The sequence below is a fragment of the Crinia signifera genome, chromosome 7, assembly GCF_055691185.1.
Source record: "Crinia signifera chromosome 7, ASM5569118v1, whole genome shotgun sequence".
NCBI lineage: Eukaryota > Metazoa > Chordata > Amphibia > Anura > Myobatrachidae > Crinia > Crinia signifera.
In genome coordinates this window covers 49,029,792-49,047,742 of record NC_139223.1, presented here as the reverse complement: position 1 = coordinate 49,047,742, position 17,951 = coordinate 49,029,792, and the positions used below count along the sequence as shown (strand labels likewise).

The window sequence follows — 17,951 nt, the reverse complement described above, 5'->3', positions numbered from 1 at the left end:
GCTACATGCCCGGACCATACAGGGAGGCTTTATTCTACCCCCCCTCCTCTACCTGGTGAGAGGTGTCACAGGCAGCCCCCCGGACAGGACACCCCCGGACAGGACACCCCCCGGACCGGACGCTACAAGCTCCAAAATTCAGAGTTTGATGTCTGGCCCGGCAGTCCGGGGGTTTTGTCCTGGTCCGGGTTTTACCCATACCCGGAAATATTACATTAGTGTTGTCGTCCACATTTTTTTCCACATTCTTAATTTACCTTTCTTGTTTATGAAACACATAGGGCAGTGGTTCCCAAACTGTATGAGAAAGAAAAGGTACCAACCACTGGTTAGTATAGAGCGCTTGCCACAAGTTATTTACCCAAAGCAGCTGCTTTAAGGGAGTAGTCAGCTCCCTAAGAAATTAGAGATAAAAAGGACAAAAAGAAGCAGCGCTGATATTTGACAATTAAATCAATGAAAAGTTATTTAATGATAATAATACAGAATAAAATACATATATATTAAAAATACGTATTAAAAATATGAAATGATTGATAATGGACCCAATTAGTATAGTCACCAATTTAAAGGACAATTCAACCTGCACTGATCCTGGTGGATGGAATGGAATGGAGTCCTTATTAGCCACTTGATGGTATCCTGATGATGTTTGAATGGACTCAACCGAGGGCACAAGATTTAATTAGCCTGCTCGGGAGTCCTCACTGCTGCGAGTGGTCAGGTGTCCATATCAAAATGGGCAAGGGACTTCCAAAGATGGATTGAATCCGATCAGATGAATATGCAGGTGCGGGAAAAAGTCCTTTGGTGTGGATGAATGGATCTTTGGCCAATTGGGTTTCAGGAGGCAACCAGCACCAACGCGTTTCGCAGTGCTACTGACTGCTTTATCAAGGTTTATCCACCTGGATAAAGCAGTCAGTAGCACTGCGAAACATCTTTGGAAGTCCCTTGCCCATTTCAAAATGGACACCTGACCACTCCCAGCAGTGAGGACTCCCGAGCAGGCTAATTACATCTTGTGCCCTCGGTTGAGTCCATTCAAACATCATCAGGATACCATCAAGTGGCTAATAAGGACTCCATTCCATTCCATCCACCAGGATCAGTGCAGATTGAATTGTCCTTTAAATTGGTGACTATACTAATTGGGTCCATTATCAGTCATTTCGTATTTTTAATACGTATTTTTAATATATATGTATTTTATTGTGTATTATTGTCATTAAATAACTTTTCATTGATTTAATTGTCAGATATCAGCATTGCTTCTTTTTGTCCGTTCCCAAACTGTGTGCCTGGGGTACTGCAGGGGTCTTCGAGGGGTGCCATGGGATGTGGTCCAGGACCAATTCAGATTATTTAGGGTTAAAGTGGAAGGGAAATCTAGTGCTATTGGCTGCAAATTTGGCCAATCAGAAGCACAACTGTTCCCCACCCCATAACTTAACCTATGGATGACAGTAATGGCACCATTTACAGTACTTAACTTAATATTATATTCCAAATTTATCAATACATTATTTTATTCTAGGGGGTGCTGTGAAAAAATTATGATATGCTAGGGTGCCATGATACAAGAAAGTTTGTGAATCACTGACAAAGGGGGAGAAACCCAAAAATTTTCCGCCTGAATTTAAATACCTGATCATTGCTGGCTGCAGTGATCATTGGTGGGGTGTTAATTGGCTGCGGTAAATTTTTGCAGGTAATTTAATATCCCTATTTATGTTATACAAGATATATTAATTTCATTTTGGCCCTTTTTCTAGTTGACTCAGACGGATGCGTATTTCGGAAGGCCACGTGTGTTCTTAGCCCCGCCTACCATACGGATCGCTCACACTGTCCGAATGCGGTAAGACGCCGAGCGAACGGACCGCGAGTGGATGTTTCCTGTGAACAACTCCTCCATCTGTGGGAACCTCCCCCATCCTCTGATGGTCGCCGACCATCGAATGATGGACCGAGCGGTCAGACAGCTCCGAGTGCTCCAGACCACTCGGACATTTCTCCGTGCAAAAGCAGGGATATGGGCGGGCAGCTGACATCCGGCTATGTCAGCTGTCTGCCCCCCACACGTGCGCCACGGCCGGATTACCATACGTACGCCCAGCATTTTAAAGGGAACGCCCATGAAACGCAGGGTGTACGCATATGGTAATGAGCCCAAACAGCCCTTCACACCCCTCTCCACCCCCTGCTCGGATGGATCTGTACGATCGTTTTCTGCACGTAATTCATGCCGTGTTCGGACGTGCGAGGCATTCGCACATGTGCAGAAACACCTCTGCACAACATCGGCCGTCTGACTGAACACGCAGCCGTCCGACTCAATCAGAATAAGGGCCTTTGTGTTGTTTTTTCTTTTTAAACGCTACAATTTTTGATTTCAACGACACTAAATTTGGTGCAAATTGTGTTCCAAAAGGTATAAAATCTTTTCACTTATTTTCTAATGCCTGAAAACATACAAATAGAGTAAATATTATATTATGCCTCGTGCTATGAAACCTGTATGATGTTTTTGCCCCTTACAAAGCAGTCCTTTACCTTTACTGCATGGGAATGTAATTTATATAACTGACAGCGGTGGAAATAATATACTTTTCGGACAGATCTATTGCTAATTCTTTTCTTGAAGGGCAAGATGTCACGATCCTGACCCCGCAAGACTATATGCAGCTTAATTACGGGAGGTCCAGCTCTCCCTTCTAATACCTCCGCATCAAAAGAACTCCATCAAGACATTTCATCAGGACCAGGTAGGTCACAAAATCCTTTTTATACTCCAGTGGGTCAACTGTTCTATGACCCAAAGCTGGAGGTTGACCGAGGCCAAAAGCTGGAGGAAGTTTGTTCTCTATTTTACAATCCCCTCTAAGAACTCATAAGAACATCAAGCAGAGTGATTCTATAGACCTATTTGTCTTAATGTCTTTGGTGGCAATACTCTAAAGGCCCATACGGGTGATTTTGAGCTGAAAGCAGCTCAGTTTCATCATTTGAGCTGCTTTCAGCTCCAAAGCCGCCCAGTGTGTACAGGGCAGCGATGAGCGCTGATGCGCACTCCCGCCTCATCGCCGACAGCAGACGATCATCTGCTTGTATTACCAGCAGATAAGCGATGGGGCGGGCGGCTTTACATAGTGTCCTACTATGAAAGCCATCCACCCCTGGGAAAATCGCTTAGATAAAATATACCTTTTGGGCACAAAAATGATTCCAAAAAGTGGGAATACCCCCTTTGTAAGTAGAGGGCAATTGCATGAATAGTTTTCTCTCTTTCTCTCTGTTCTGCAAGCTCACATGTTGATTGGATCTCATTGGCTTCCAGCATCAAATATTGGGAGGACAAATTTGTCTTTCCCCTGTTTGTTAAATAAGTGGATGGGTTACATAGAGTGATCTTGTGCAAGAGTATTAACCATTACCTATATATCTGGCTTATACATTCATTCAGGCATGGTCAAACTGTAGCCATCCAGCTGTTGTAAAACTACACATCCCAGCATGCCCTGCCGTAGTTTTAGCATTCCCTAATAGCAAAACTGTGGCAAGGCGTGATGGGACTTGTAGTTTCACAACGGCTGGTGGACCGTAGTTTGGCCATGCCTGCATTAAGTGGATTTTGGTTAATTGAAAAATCTAAAAAAATGTTTTTGTCAGAATCCTTTGAGGATATCACATATACATGTTAGAAGATGATTTCAAGCTAAGTTGCCTATTTAATAAGCCAAAATTATGCAAAATGGCTGCTCCCACATGATTTATGCGCCTCCATTTTTACCAATGGTTCAACGTTGGAGATATCAGAACTTTTTGCATATAGCAAAGATAACAAATCCACTAAGACATTCCTTTATAAGCAATAATGGCGGAATGAGTCCCTCTCTTCATGGCTGACCGTACACACAACTTTCTTCTGTAATACTGTTGTCTTGAGTTTTTACCATGTCTTGTACACCATGAAATGACATCCTCTGTGCTTACACCATACACTGTACAGCTCATTGGTTACCAGTTTAGGGATTAACTAGCATATGTCTTGGGCAGATGCTCCCATAATGCTGCCCAGGATTACATCCTGATGTCACTTCCTGTGTGACCCTAGACACTAACCAGGAAATCGCATAGTCCCAATTCATAGGCAATTTGGCTCAAAAGTGCACTGAACCCTACTCTCTGGCTTATGCTCTCTCCCTGTCTACATGAACATATGAATAGTTCTCCAGAGCAGAGTAAAAGCTGTAATCATCATTATCATTGATTATTTGTATAGTGCCACACATTCCGTAACTTCTAACGGGCCAAGTCATCAGTAATCATTGACATCAGTCCTTGCCCCGCTGGAGCTACAGTCTAATATCCCAGCCACACCCTCACACACACTGGAATCCCTTTTTCACAGAAGCCAAATAACATACCAGTATGTTTTTGAACTTTGTGAGAGGACATCGGAGCATCTAAAGGAAACCTGTAAAAACATCAGGAGAACTCTCAAAGTACAGACAGATAGGGCTTGGTATAAATCGGACCCTAAAATCAATCTTTCTCTGACTGAATGGGAAACTTCCTACCCTGTTGTGATCACTCCCCCCCCCCCATAGTCACTGCATGCTGACTGCATTTATATTCTGCAGATATAAATCAATTTATCAATGAGTTTTAGCTATAGATAGCTCCTGTCATGTGTTTGAAAAATTACAGTTGTGAGCTGATTGGCTGGAACACCATTTATCATGCACAATGATTTTTAAATCGCTAAAACTCGTTGATAAATGAACCCCACAGTATCTTTGTCTGAAACATACTCCTGCAACCTTCCAGTTTGATATGAGTGTGATTTCTTCAGCGCTCGCAAATCTAAGTTACTCTGTGGTGACGCAGATTTGCTGCACCCAGCTACGTGTCCAGAGTGGGCAGCTGACATCCAGTGATGTCAGCTGCCCAACCCCGGGATCCGCGTCACTTCACCATTAGCATGGGAACGCCCATGGGTGCGACCCGTGCTCACCGCCCCCCACCCTCACCGTGACTATGCAAGCCACCACATCCATTTGCACACAGAACCTGCACATGTGCATAAATGGTTGTACGCATGCGCAGAAACAAAACTTGGCTTGGCGAATACGTGGGGGAGCGTACCAATCAGAATGACCTCCCTAGTGCTGCAACTGCTACTCAAAGGCTCCATAAGGCTATAGAAGATTAGGCTCCCAATTGGCATTAAATGCTATTTTGGCGAAGTCTCGCTTTGACAAAAACTTGCCATGACATCGGTGATCACCAGTAAGAGCTGTCACCATTCCGGCACTCTGATGTTCTGAAAGCGCTGCTTTTACCTTTGTATGTGCTGGAGAAGGCTATCTTTCCAAAGCATTCCTAATAGCAGTCATACATCTTAAAACAATGAGAGGACAGCCCTATAGAAAGTCCCAGAGTTCTTTGCAGCCATACATGTTGCATTCGGTATATGCACATGAAAAGTTTCAGATGTAAATGTGATTTGAGGTAAGTTTATTTTTCCTCATTAATCGGGTTTATACTGTATAAACGTTCCACAGCAATGCCGTAGATTGCAAGGATGTTTTGGCCAACCACCTTGAAATTAAGAAAAAATCTGTGTATATGGCCCTGACCCCAAAGTACCTTTTGGAATAGAACATTTTGTCTTGATGACTTTCAGAAATAGAAATACATAAAAAAGAAGAAAAAAAAAAGTAATTTCCCCCCAAAAAAGGATTTGTCTGATTTATAGCCCTTTAAAGATTATACGGAGGGCTGGGAAGTGATGCAGCGGCTGGGAAACAGCTCCCCCTAATGGAGACTTTGCTTTTCTGAGTCATATTTTCTATTATGAGAAGTTGTGTGTGTGACCGACTAGCAAGGTCTGTAACACTACAACAACTATCTATGCTGAGTGTTATATCATTATATTATATATAGCATTATATGGTTCTTTAGGTCCACATTCTGCCATAAATACCCGGCTTAAAAACATCTGGAACTCAAGTTATTTTTCTTTATTAAAAAACAAAAACAAAAAAATCGGCTGTACACTTCCAAAAACATTTCGGTTATGTGTGTAAATTCTCACAGCAGGTGCCATGTTTCATCCAAACGCTGTGTTTTATCCTATTTTATTTTATTTATTTCCATTATTGTATGTAACAAATGCTGTAAACGCTGCGTTGCGTTATACGGAGTAGCATAATAAAACGAGAAGGATTTGTGTAACTATTGGATATAAGGTTATGAGCAGCTCCTGGATAAAATGAACGCATGAATACACATGCCGCATTGCAATTAGTCCCTATGCGTGCGGCATAACAATGGCACATAGGCAGCAGTGTGTCTGAGCCAATTCCAGAGCAGTCCTCTACTGGCGCTGATGAGGGCAGAGTAACTGGATGACCTCTCCGGCGTATCTGCTCACATTTACTTGGTAATGATAGTGTGGCAGAGACTTAAATGTGCAGCCATCTTCAAGATGGAATGGTGCTTAGGCAGTGATGAGATTGTGTTTGTGCATACTGAGGCTGGTGCATTAGTCGTACATTATAAAAATCCAGACTGTACGCTGTTAATATGCATATATTCAACCACATACAGAGCTGTGTGCATCTTGTACACGCACCCCCTCCCCCTCGTCTGTACATCTAGCCTGCTGGCCTTGTAATCATCATTAGCTGCCCTGGGTCTACAATACACATCTCCTAACAGGTGTATTGTCTGAGGCTGTATACGAGACATTACTGAGAAAGCCTCTCCGTCATACCCCCATTTGCCATATGTGAGAACACCCATTCATACCCCCCCCCCCATTCATCTCACCGGTTGCAGGTATAGATATGAGCAATATGCGTCGGGATCTGCATTGACTTACATGTGTGCCTGTTTTTTTTAAAGTATGCTTGAAATGCTCCACAAGTAGCCTACAAATTCTTCATCTGCCCCACTCAGAGCTGTCTATGGGACAAATGTACTAAGCCTTGAAGAGCGACAAAGTGGAGAGTGATAGACTACCATCCAAATCAGTCCCTGTCATTTTTCAAACACAGCCAGTAACACAGCAGTTAGGACCTGATTGGCTGGTCCTTTACCTTACCCCACTTTATCCCTCTCCACAACGTATCCCCCCTATATATCTGTACTGTTTATATATACTGAATGTCTATGATTATGAAATTGCCGTACGTATGAAATTGTACAGTATTAGACAAATTTAATGGAGAGAACTACAGTTCTGTATACAAAAATCTAACTGTCCCTCAGAGCTTACAATCAGAGTGGTTAACGAGCGATCTAGCTAATCGGGCAGGGTCCGAACAATAAACTATTGTGACAATCAAATTTCTCTGAAACTCCAGAGATGGACTAAATCAAACAACATTGCTTATTAGGAAGCTACTTCATTGTAGATTGAGGACTACTGGATCTATGTAATATGCTTTGGAGTGTGATAAAAGTAGAGAGAGATAAAGCACCAACCAAAGTGGAGACAGATAAAGCCAAAAGAAACCTCATATCTGCCACGTCACAGGCGGTAGAAAAATGGCAGTTAGGGGCTGATTGGTTGATAGTATATCTCTCTGCTTTTTAAGTATTGTCATTTCATTGCCTAGGTAGTTTAATTACTGCTTACACTCATGAAACTACCTAGGCAATGAAATGATAATACTTACCTATTGTGCGGGATGGAAAACCTACTAAGCGGCGAGCACTGTAAAAAAAAAAAAAATGTTTTCCCCACATGTGGTGTTTGGTAGTTCCATAGGTGGAGTGTGGCACAGGATAAAGGCTTGAGAGGTGGAGGGGGTGACAGATACAGGGTAAGAAAATAGCCAAGTGCTTTACAAAAGAAGGATCTGGCAACACTTAGTTAACCATTTGAGTGCCATCATCTCTGAAAGAGATGTGCAAAATATCCGCTCAAAATGCCAGCGTCGCTCACATTTGTTATATAAATTCAAATATCAAATGTTTTGTAAAAAAAATAAAAAAAAAAAAGATTATATTAACTATGTAGGTAAACGTAACAAGTCAATATGATGAATAAAAATGTTTGCTTGCCAATTTTCACACCTATTTTGACAATTTCACTTGGCACTCAATGGGTTAAAATTGGTCAGGTGTACAAGTATTCTATGTGAGCAGCCTAACAGTTATGGCGGTAGATTTGCTGCCAGCAATAATGTGGAAAATGAGGTGTACGACTAAAACACTAATTTATTGGTCTAAACACAAATTGTGGTTTTAAGTACAGTGTGTTTAGTTTGTTACTAGACTGATAAACCATTGCTCAGCAGTGACGGTCAGGCCCTTGTAGAATTTCTGTGCTATATAGAATAAATGCAACACATCGCGCGTTACAATTTTTAACTTTTCTTATAGATTGTATCTGCAGCCATTGTTATCTAAGATAAAAGAAGAGTTTTCGTTAAAGTCTGTTTTAGTGATGAATTCGTCCTAATGCTCAAATTTCCATTTAAGCGTTTTTGTTTTTTTTCCTGCATAAATCCTGCTAACACCAGCTTGACTGTGCTAAATATGTACTGCAGCTGAATTAACTGGGCTTAATGACTGGGTTACCGAGTCCCAATTCTCTTAACATGCAAAATAACAAGTGTCTGGCTATCCACAATATAGCCCAAACAGCCCGTTTCTGTCTTTCGGGTTCTTTATGCCGGCAAAGTGCCTATATAGCCATCACATTTATAGGAATCTTTGGAAATCCAGCATTAATTATTCTTTTTATTATTCATCCATTCCTAAATATAGATTTGTACCCAAACCAGCAATTATGGTTGGCTGAGATCTGCCTTTTGCACTCTTGTATATTAGGAAAAAGACCTGATTATAAGCAAATTCTTGGGAGGGGTATTTAAATATTTAAAAAAAAACTGCACAATAATAATCGTTGAGTGCTTTAATGTTAAGAAAAAACTTACGGATCAATTGAGGAACAGCAAAACAGAATGAAATGACTGGATACTTAATATTACCTACCACATTGTTAACCACAGTTTGCAATATTTATATTATTTTAAGTAATATATACTATATATATATATATATATATATATATATATATATATATATATACACAAACATATATAATTTTTTCTTTTTATCACCGCTGATACAATATTTGATAAAACTGTAATTCGGCATCAATAAAAATCTCAGGCAAAAAAATAACCAGATTTGTTTTAGAGATATCTACAACAAAAAATCATCAAGAAATTGGACAATCTTTTATCAATGGATATTCAGATATTAGCTAGACAAGGGTGTAAGGTGGATGGTGATTTTCACGGCAAGGACCTGTACAATCTATACCAAGAAAAAGAGCAACTTACTATTTGAAGACAGTGGCTATTCTCAGAACGCCAAATCCTTTTATACGGGTACGGGGTTAATATCCGGACGTCATAGTGAATGGCCACTTCCAACGGGAGATACAGCGTTATCCGGTAAAATGTCACTTCCAAAAAAACCCCAACAGGTTTCCACCAGCTGAAATTCTCACAGCAAAGGTTGCAAGACTGAGAGGAAAAAGTTATAAGGGGGGAGGAAAAGAACCAGAGGGGAAGAAAAAAAGTGAGAGGGGCATAAAAAAAAAATACTGAAATAAAAAAAAAAAGGCAGCAAAGAACTAGAAAAAAGAAGTTGGGCAGTGAATACAAAAGATGGTTTGGAAGTTGGAGAGAGAACCCTTATCAAGGTCTTGGAGGCTGAGGCTGGTAGATGCTGTCTAATGCAGTGCTGCCTGAGATGTGCTACATACTAGCAGTGCGCTTCCTCTGCTCTACCACTTCAAGGCATTACACTTTGCTATGCACATGCCTCCTCCTCCCACTTCTAAGTATCACTCCTTCCTAGGCTCTCCGGTGTGAAAGGAGGGGGGTCCCAGCGTGTAAGTGTGTGTGTGTGTCTCACACTACTGATGGATAGAAGTGATGAGGAAGCAGCACACACATTAAGCCATTATCCAGGACAGGGGTTTCCCAGTATTTTGCTTGACTCCGCTTCTGGATTGAGGGGATTTTCTCAGAGCTGGACGGTTCATATTCTGTCTCTGGCCTTGGTTTTCCAGGTACAGCTGCTACAGTACCTGATGTATTTATTTGTTAGAGGGATACGGTCACTAGGTCCGACCCCATTTATGTCGACATGTTGGGTCGACCACTGAAGGTTGACAGGGCTTAAATAGGTCGACATGGCTAAAGTCTACAGGATTAGAAGGTCAACAATGGCAAGATCGACAGTCAAAAGTGTCAACATGAGTTTTTCACAATTTTTCCGAGCCAATATGTGCCGACAGGCATTATTTAATTCCCTACCGTCCACTACGGGTTGGTGGGAGAATAAAATAGCGCAGCGAGGCAAATAAGTACGTTTTTTTTTTATTGGTTGCTATGGGCAACATCCCATATTCAATTACACTCCCATCTACTCTAGTGTTATCTTGACAGGAGCCCATTATCTTACTTACCATATGCTTTTAGAGTGCGGGTGCAAACCGGGGTACCCAGAAAAAAAAGACATGGGAGGACATACAAACTCCACTCAGATAGTGAATGTCGATGAAGCAGTGATACTGTTATGCGATAGGGTGAAATGTTTTCTACATACGAGGTACAAAAAAATAAATCTCAGCACAGATGTTATAGTTGTGATTTGCTAATAATTATTATGTCATTATTTAGTTGGCAGGTTGGATTTAAGCATATAATGTTCCTTTTTGTGCACTTTTGTAGTAGTGTTGCTGTATATTCCACCCCTATATACAGCGCTGTGGAACCTTTGTTGCGCCATACAAAAAAATAAAATAATGTTGTTTGTTGAATTATGGCAAGATATACCGGAGAGTGGTGCAGAACCCACACATAAATACAGTTGTAAAATACACATAAACATCGATTGAGGATGCTGGACATTTGGTAGACCCAGGGCCGGCTCTACCATTAGGCAGCTGCCTAGGGCGCCAGGATCTGGGGGGGCGCTACCAAGTCTGCCTATCAAAAAATCAATGATGTCTATGAGGCTCCTTGTTGTACTTAATGCAGGTGGTGGCTGTTGAACCTCTTCACTTCACTTCCATATTTTCCTTGGAGCATTTTTCCCTACCATGCTGCCCCCTCCTCCTTGTACTCTGTTGTGGGCGGCAAAGGGGGGCCTACAGGGAAAGCAGGAGACATGTCCACCTTCCCAGGGGGCTGGCAGGACCACCTGATTTTTGGGAGCTTCACTGCCATTCCAGAATGTTATTCAAGTATGCTTTAAGGGGTTGGAAGGTGGGTATTGGTGGCAGTATGGGGGGGGGGGGGGGGGGCAGTAGGTTGAACTTTTGCCTAGGGTGCTGAAAAGCCTTGCACCTGTCCTGGCTAGACTCTGTGCCCCATTTCCATGTGTATTACTGAGGCATCAGTATGCAGTGTGGAGCGGCTTTGCCCTGCTGGTGCTCATAAGACAGCTGTAGCATCTGTGAATGCAGCCAATTGGCCGCACACCTCCGCGGAAGGACTGAGCTATATATTTCCCTAATGTCATCCATTGTTGCCAACCGCTTCAGTAGCCCATCATGGTGGGTGGTGGAATCATCATCTGTCCGTTAAATGTGCTCCTTTCATCCCATTCATGTGTCACTGTGCTCCACCGGCTGACAGCCTGCTCTCAGGACAGCAGATCTGGGCGATAAAGTTTTACTGCTGGTACCTAACTTTAAATAGATGACTCGGAAGGAATTTCCATTATTCATCATCACTCAAAGCACTTTCTTTTTTCTTAACAAGAAGCTCAAAATTAATGGTCTATACGTATAAAAGAAGAGGAATAGGAAAGTGACGTCGGACCTTATTATTACTTGTTTTTTTCCTTTATGTGGAAACTGCTATTTCTGCATAAATATGGGGTATGCGGTCCCTGGGTCGACAATGGCTAGGTCGAGAGTAACTAGATTGACCACTAATGGTCGACGGTGACTAGGTTGGCACCTAAGATTCAGTGTGTATGCACTAGATTGCTCGTCCGGGAGTTTAAGGGCAATTGCATGCACTTTCTGAGGGAAGTGGGCAGGCAGCTGATGTCAGCTGGCCACACCCCGCACCTGCTTCATTGGCCCATCACATATGCTAGTGGACCTCCCACCGCCCTGCTCGGAAGGATGGGTTGTTTGCCATGGACGCATGCAACCAGCACATGCGCAAAGCGAAAACGTTGGCCCCGTGCGAACACATAGGCCGTGCAAATGGACCTGAATAAGATCCCATGTGTACACACCTTTAGATGTTAATTGGTTGCTATGGGCAACTTCTCCACTTTATCTCTCTTAAAGTTTAAGTTCATCTTCCCAAGAGTGAAACGTACAAGGAAGGAGGGTGAGGGTGATGTAAATGATTCTGCTTTGTAACCTATTGGGACCATGTGGCTGGTGGCAGGCTGCAGTCACCAATAGTTGACTGGGTTACTGTGCGCTATTAGTAAATCACTATGTAGAGTCATTGCGAATTGCCTCAGCGCATGTGATTAGACGTCCGAGTCCACTGCTGCAGTGTCACTTGTGGGTGACATTCAACATAGCATTGCATGGACCAGACAGTTGCTTCCTGCGATCTGACACAGCCAACACCTTATAAGGTTTTAATGACATTTCATACCTCTGCCGCAGTAGATCTTCGGTGTTTGGTCTCCCTCCCTCCTCTCTTTTCAACAAACTAAATGAGTTATGCTGTGAGATCAATAAAGCATAAAGGTCAAAGGGGAAGTGTCTTAACTTCAAATATTTATATTTAAAGTTTTTTTTCTCTTTTTTTTCCGAAGCAAGTGTTCTGTCATTGCTGGAGGTTGTGTCAATAAAATATGTCATGTGTTGTATTAGTGTACACACAGCTTGGCCGCTTCCACAGAGAGGAGAGGGTGATTCAGTAAGGCTTGCTAAGCTGCCGACGTTCGCCTCTTAGCTAGTCCATAGACGCTGCCTACAGTTAAGAAAGAGTAAATGAATCCAGTACGATATCTAGAAAAGTTTTTTCTTCCAGTAAAATCACCAGTCTTGTTTGTATTTATACACAACAGGGGTGATAACAGACAGTACAGAAATATATTACCCACAGGGAATAACTGACGCGTCCTTCCCATCCTCCCCCGTGGCTTCCAATACACGATCCTCCTGCACAAATGGTGGTCTGGTTTCCTCAGCAAATTAGTTCATCCTTCATTGAGGTGAAACCTATTGTGCCCCTGGCAGCCTCCTGCCAGGACCATGAATACTGTAAAGTGGAGTCCTTTGTGAGAGGTGTTAATGGCCTATTGCTCTCTGTAGTGCACTATTGGAGAAGGATTTCCATATTAAACAAGGAATTAGTGTGTGTGTATGGGGGATATCAACAGGTAAAATCAGTTAGGTATTTGTAGGTGAGGTGCGGAGAGATCACAGAGGTTCCTGAGCGGAAGGATTGGGCTAGGTGCTGGTCATGTCTGGGACCCAGTATTATTATCAACACACAAATCTACTCAGTGTAATGGCCTCCAAGTGTGTCTCTGTTGTGTACCATGTTTTACTTTCTGTTCTCCAAATGAATTATGTCCTATGCTTGGGAGTGGTCTGTTTATTATTTGTTTATAAAGGGCCAGATAGACCACTAAAGCCATTGCAAATTCACAGGGACAGATTCCCATTGACTGTAATTGAATTACTGCTTCACAATTACACTTGATTACCTATCGCCAGGGTTTTCAGCAAATATGGACTTTTATTATGATCAGTTTCTTATATAGCACAGCAAATTCCGTTGCCCTTTACATTTGAAAACATTGATACAACAAACTGGGTATGTACAGACAGTCAAAAAGGCAGGAGGGCCCTGCTCGCAAGCTTCCAATCTATTTACATTTATTTATTGTATTTATTTAGGTACATTTTAAATTGGAAAGTTGAGCATTCATCGATGGGCCTTGACCTGATAGTTAGCATACAAGTCTTATGGTGGGGTCACTGAGCGTGTTATAGTATCAGGGTGTTTGGAGGTGTGAAGGGGGAGGTGACCAAGTTTGTTCCCCAAAACGGAGGCGTGTCGCCTACTTTGTGTGGGAGCACCGAGGGCATTGCCTGTGTTTTGCAGTGATATGAAATACCACCATCAATAAATATTTAAAGTGCAAAAAAACAAAAATGATGAATCTAGTAAAAGTGGTAGCTTTTAATGAAGGGGCTGGAAAATATAAGGTTGGACATTGAAGTGATGTTTAGACTTCTTCCACTTTTTCTGCCTCCTGCACACCTGCGTACCCTTCTAGACTAAGCAGGGCTGCAGTGATGCTTAGCTGTACAGGCACAGCACCCCTCCTCAACCCAAGTCTGAGAACCACTGCCCTTCAAGGAACCCTGTATACAGCTTCATAAAGCAAATATACGTCTGTTACAGTTGGTTAATAAATTTCCAAAAAAAGGCCTCCACGATCAAAGAGCATTCAGCTTGATTTAAAGAAAAGGTTACCAACAAACATCAATGACAGTAAAGACTGGAGGAAATTTAACGAGAGGGCCAGATGTATCAAGCTTCAAAAAGTGATAAAATGGAAAGTGATAAACAGCCAGCCAATCAGCTCCTAACTGCTGTGTCACAGACTGGGTTTACAAAATAACACTTAGGAGCTGATTGGTTGGCTGTTTACCACTCTCCACTTTATCACCTTTTGAAGTTTACTACATCTGAGAGAGAATTTGTTTATTTAGCAAAACTGAATTTCTATATAACGATATTTCAGAACTAAACACATTGGGATCAGTTAAATTAGCCTTGGGTTGAAACGCCACCAATAGCAACCTCAACTTGCCTCAATTGTTGCCCCAATTCCCCCCTGGCTCATGGATTTTTGTACATTGCCCTTTGGCCAGACTGCAAACAAAAATCAGCAAGTCCAGCGGTACCGTAAACACAGCATATAGCCGCACTTATTACAAGCTACTTGAGGTTACCCCATACACTCCAGTTGGGGAGGCTTACGGCAATTTACATAGATTGTAGCAGAAAACCTGCAATAGACTTGGGAAATGTATATTCCTGCAGGACAAAAACCTAAGTTTACAAGAAAATCTACTTTGGAGTGACAGTCAGAAATAAACATTAACGTTCAGGAGTGGCCCAGCCAAAAGCCCAAACCTCAATTAAATTGAGAATTTGGAAAATGTGTAAGTCGATTGCTTCAATGCTTCCTATTGTAGAACTTCATGAATAAAAAAAAAAATTGTGCAAAGAGGAATAAATAGCAGGGCCCAAATTTGCAAAGAATTATTATTATCCTTTCATAAGGTATGGGTCATTGCGTCGCACGACCCAAGGTCGACATGCATAGGGTTGACCACTGAGGGTTGACATGGCTTAGGTTGACACCTGAAATAAGTCAACATGCCTAAGGTTGACATGGATGAAAAGTTGACACAAGCATTAGGTCGACAGTCAAAAGGTCAACATGGGGTTTTTCACTTTTTTTGTCCCGAATGTCGACATGGTCATCATGGACCATGTCGACCATGCTTTGGGCACGGTGCCTCGCTACGCTTGGCACACTATTCTGTTCTCCCTCCACGCCCTTATGGATGGTAGGGCATGAAATACCGCCTGTCGGCACATGTCGACTCAAAATAGAGTGAAAAACTCATTTTGAACTTTTGACTGATCTAGCTATTGTCGATCTAATGCTTATGTCAACCTAACATCCATGTCAACCTTAGGCATGTAGACCTATTGCAGGTGTCGACCTAAGCCATGTGGACGTCAGTGGTCCACCCAATTCATGTTGACCTTACAATGCATCATAATTACATCTTTATAAAAAGGACAGCAAAATGACAAAAGTGGTTTAGCACTTTTTAGGGCCACTATTTAAAGAACACATCCATAGATCATACTTTTCTTTTGGGATGGCAGGGAGGCTCCTGAAAATGTACTGGAACTCCCGGCACACTAGAAGACTGGCCATGCCTCTCTGCTGGACAACAGACATATATGCTTGGCACTACAGTTCATCATCTCAACTGAAAAGGCACTTAAAAAACCTAACACCCACCACAACAAAAATCACACCTGTTTTCCGAAAGTTATGCCATGGCAACAGTCCACAAGATGGCAGCGGCTAACGATACAAAGCAACAAGACACTACATAAAATTAACAAACACATTAGTTCTGTTCCCTTCAATAACATGCGTACAGTTCTGCCAGTAGCTATGTGTTACATATATGTCATTATGACCAACGTAAAGTAAATTGAAAAACGGTGATGTACAAAATAACCCATTATTCAAAATAAGTTTGTATCAACGCTGGAACCAAATAAGGGAGCCGATTCAGACCCATTTATTTGGGTCCGAATTAGACCTGCCCCTGAAGGGAAATCACGTGGCTTGTGTACAAAAACCCAACATTGGCCAGACATCAACCTTCTAAGTAACCCTATGACCTCTGACAGTAAAATGATGGAGATACTGTAACTGCATATGGGATCTCTGTAAATTTACTAAAGCATCTAAAAATGAAAAGAGGTGATCTTGCCCATAGCAGAATAATACACTTCTCTTCACTGTGAGGTATTTATCACTGGGTTGTATGTGGGCCTGTTTAGAATTTATTCCTCTTAAACTACTGTAACAGGTCTGTTATCCTGGGTTTTAAAGCTTATTGAACCGGTGACTCTTTTCTAAAATGCTATTAAATTCTGTATACAGAGAGTCTATGGGTAGTATTCAATCCTGCGGATTGCGGCCGGCGAGGGGGTTAAACAGCGAGGATCGCAGAAAACCAGCGATCCTCGCTGTTTAACCCCCATGCCGGCCGCTCGCCCTATTCAATGTTCCGGGGGAATCGGCGAGGATTTCCCCAAACAGCAAGACCCGCAGCTAATGCAGCGAACCCACTGTATTTAGCCGCGAGTCTCGCTGCTTCTGCAGCCACATACGCCGATTCCCCCTCGCTCAAAAAACGGAGCGAGGGGGAATTGGCGTATGAGGGGGGTGAGTTGAATACTGACAGGGTGAGTGGTGACAGCCAGCAGGAAGCCCTGCTGGCTGTCGCCACTCACCCACGGCATTGAATAGACCCCTATGAATTTTTAGACCTTATGTTTTGAGCATACCCACTCTATTAAAACTACCACAGTGTTATTGCTAACCCCTGATGAAGTCTTGTTTGAGATGAAACACGTTGGGAGATTCAGCTTGTTAACGTCGAATCTGCATTGAAATGCCTTCATTGAATTTTTATCTTTTAAAAAGAGACTTTTTAATAAAAACTACCATATGTGTTAGAGGTCAGCGTGGTCCTTCCCCTTTGCCCATGCCTGCCCGGACCTCCGGAGGCGACATCATGCCCGCATGTTTTCTCCAGCCATCTTCTTCCAACAGCTGGGTGCGTCCGCAGAGACAGTGATGGGGGATGCTGGGTGACATCAGACGAGGGCGGTTTTTTTTGAATAAAACCCAGCTTTCCCGCCGTACTGATGCCGGTTATAGCTCCCAGAAACCTTGGTGTCCTGTGCGAGTCCTGGTGTCCTGTGTCTGTCTGTCTTGCCTGTCAAGTGCTTATCAGCCTGCGTGGAAGATCCTCTGTCATCCCAGCCACTCCATCGTCACAGATAAGTCAGGAGCACTCTCCGCAGTGCCTTCAGTTACTTCTTGTTTATTTATTCCATCTTATTGCATTGTTGCATTCCCTGCATTGAGACTGAGGGCTGCTAAGATTTACCCACAGTTCCCCTGTGTCTCAAGCAATCTCTCTTGTGTGTTTTTTTGGTACCAACTTGTGCATTGTTGCACCATCAGTGCTTTAGGGTTTTCTGTCCCGGGTTACATCTTGTGCATTGTTGCACCCTCTGCATTGTGACTATTGTGTATCTTAGGTATCATCCTGTGCATTCTTGAACTCGTGGGGCCATTCCTCCCAC

The 17,951-nt window shown here is 42.6% G+C and overlaps 1 protein-coding gene and 1 long non-coding RNA gene across 2 annotated transcripts in view; one reads left to right on the top strand and one right to left on the bottom strand.

Annotated features, from left to right (window-relative positions):
• Nucleotides 1–9,826, bottom strand: part of NTN3 (netrin 3) — a 73,408-nt gene extending 63,582 nt beyond the window's left edge. The window contains exon 1 of the mRNA XM_083153018.1: nt 9,369–9,826. The gene's annotated coding sequence lies outside the window, so the exon portion shown is untranslated. The remainder of the gene's footprint in view (nt 1–9,368) is intronic.
• The window catches only part of LOC146020146 (uncharacterized), a 31,502-nt gene that overhangs the window by 1,011 nt on the left and 12,540 nt on the right, over nt 1–17,951 (top strand). Inside the window, exon 2 of the long non-coding RNA XR_014450730.1 lies at nt 2,648–2,768. This is a non-coding gene — a long non-coding RNA (uncharacterized LOC146020146). The remainder of the gene's footprint in view (nt 1–2,647; nt 2,769–17,951) is intronic.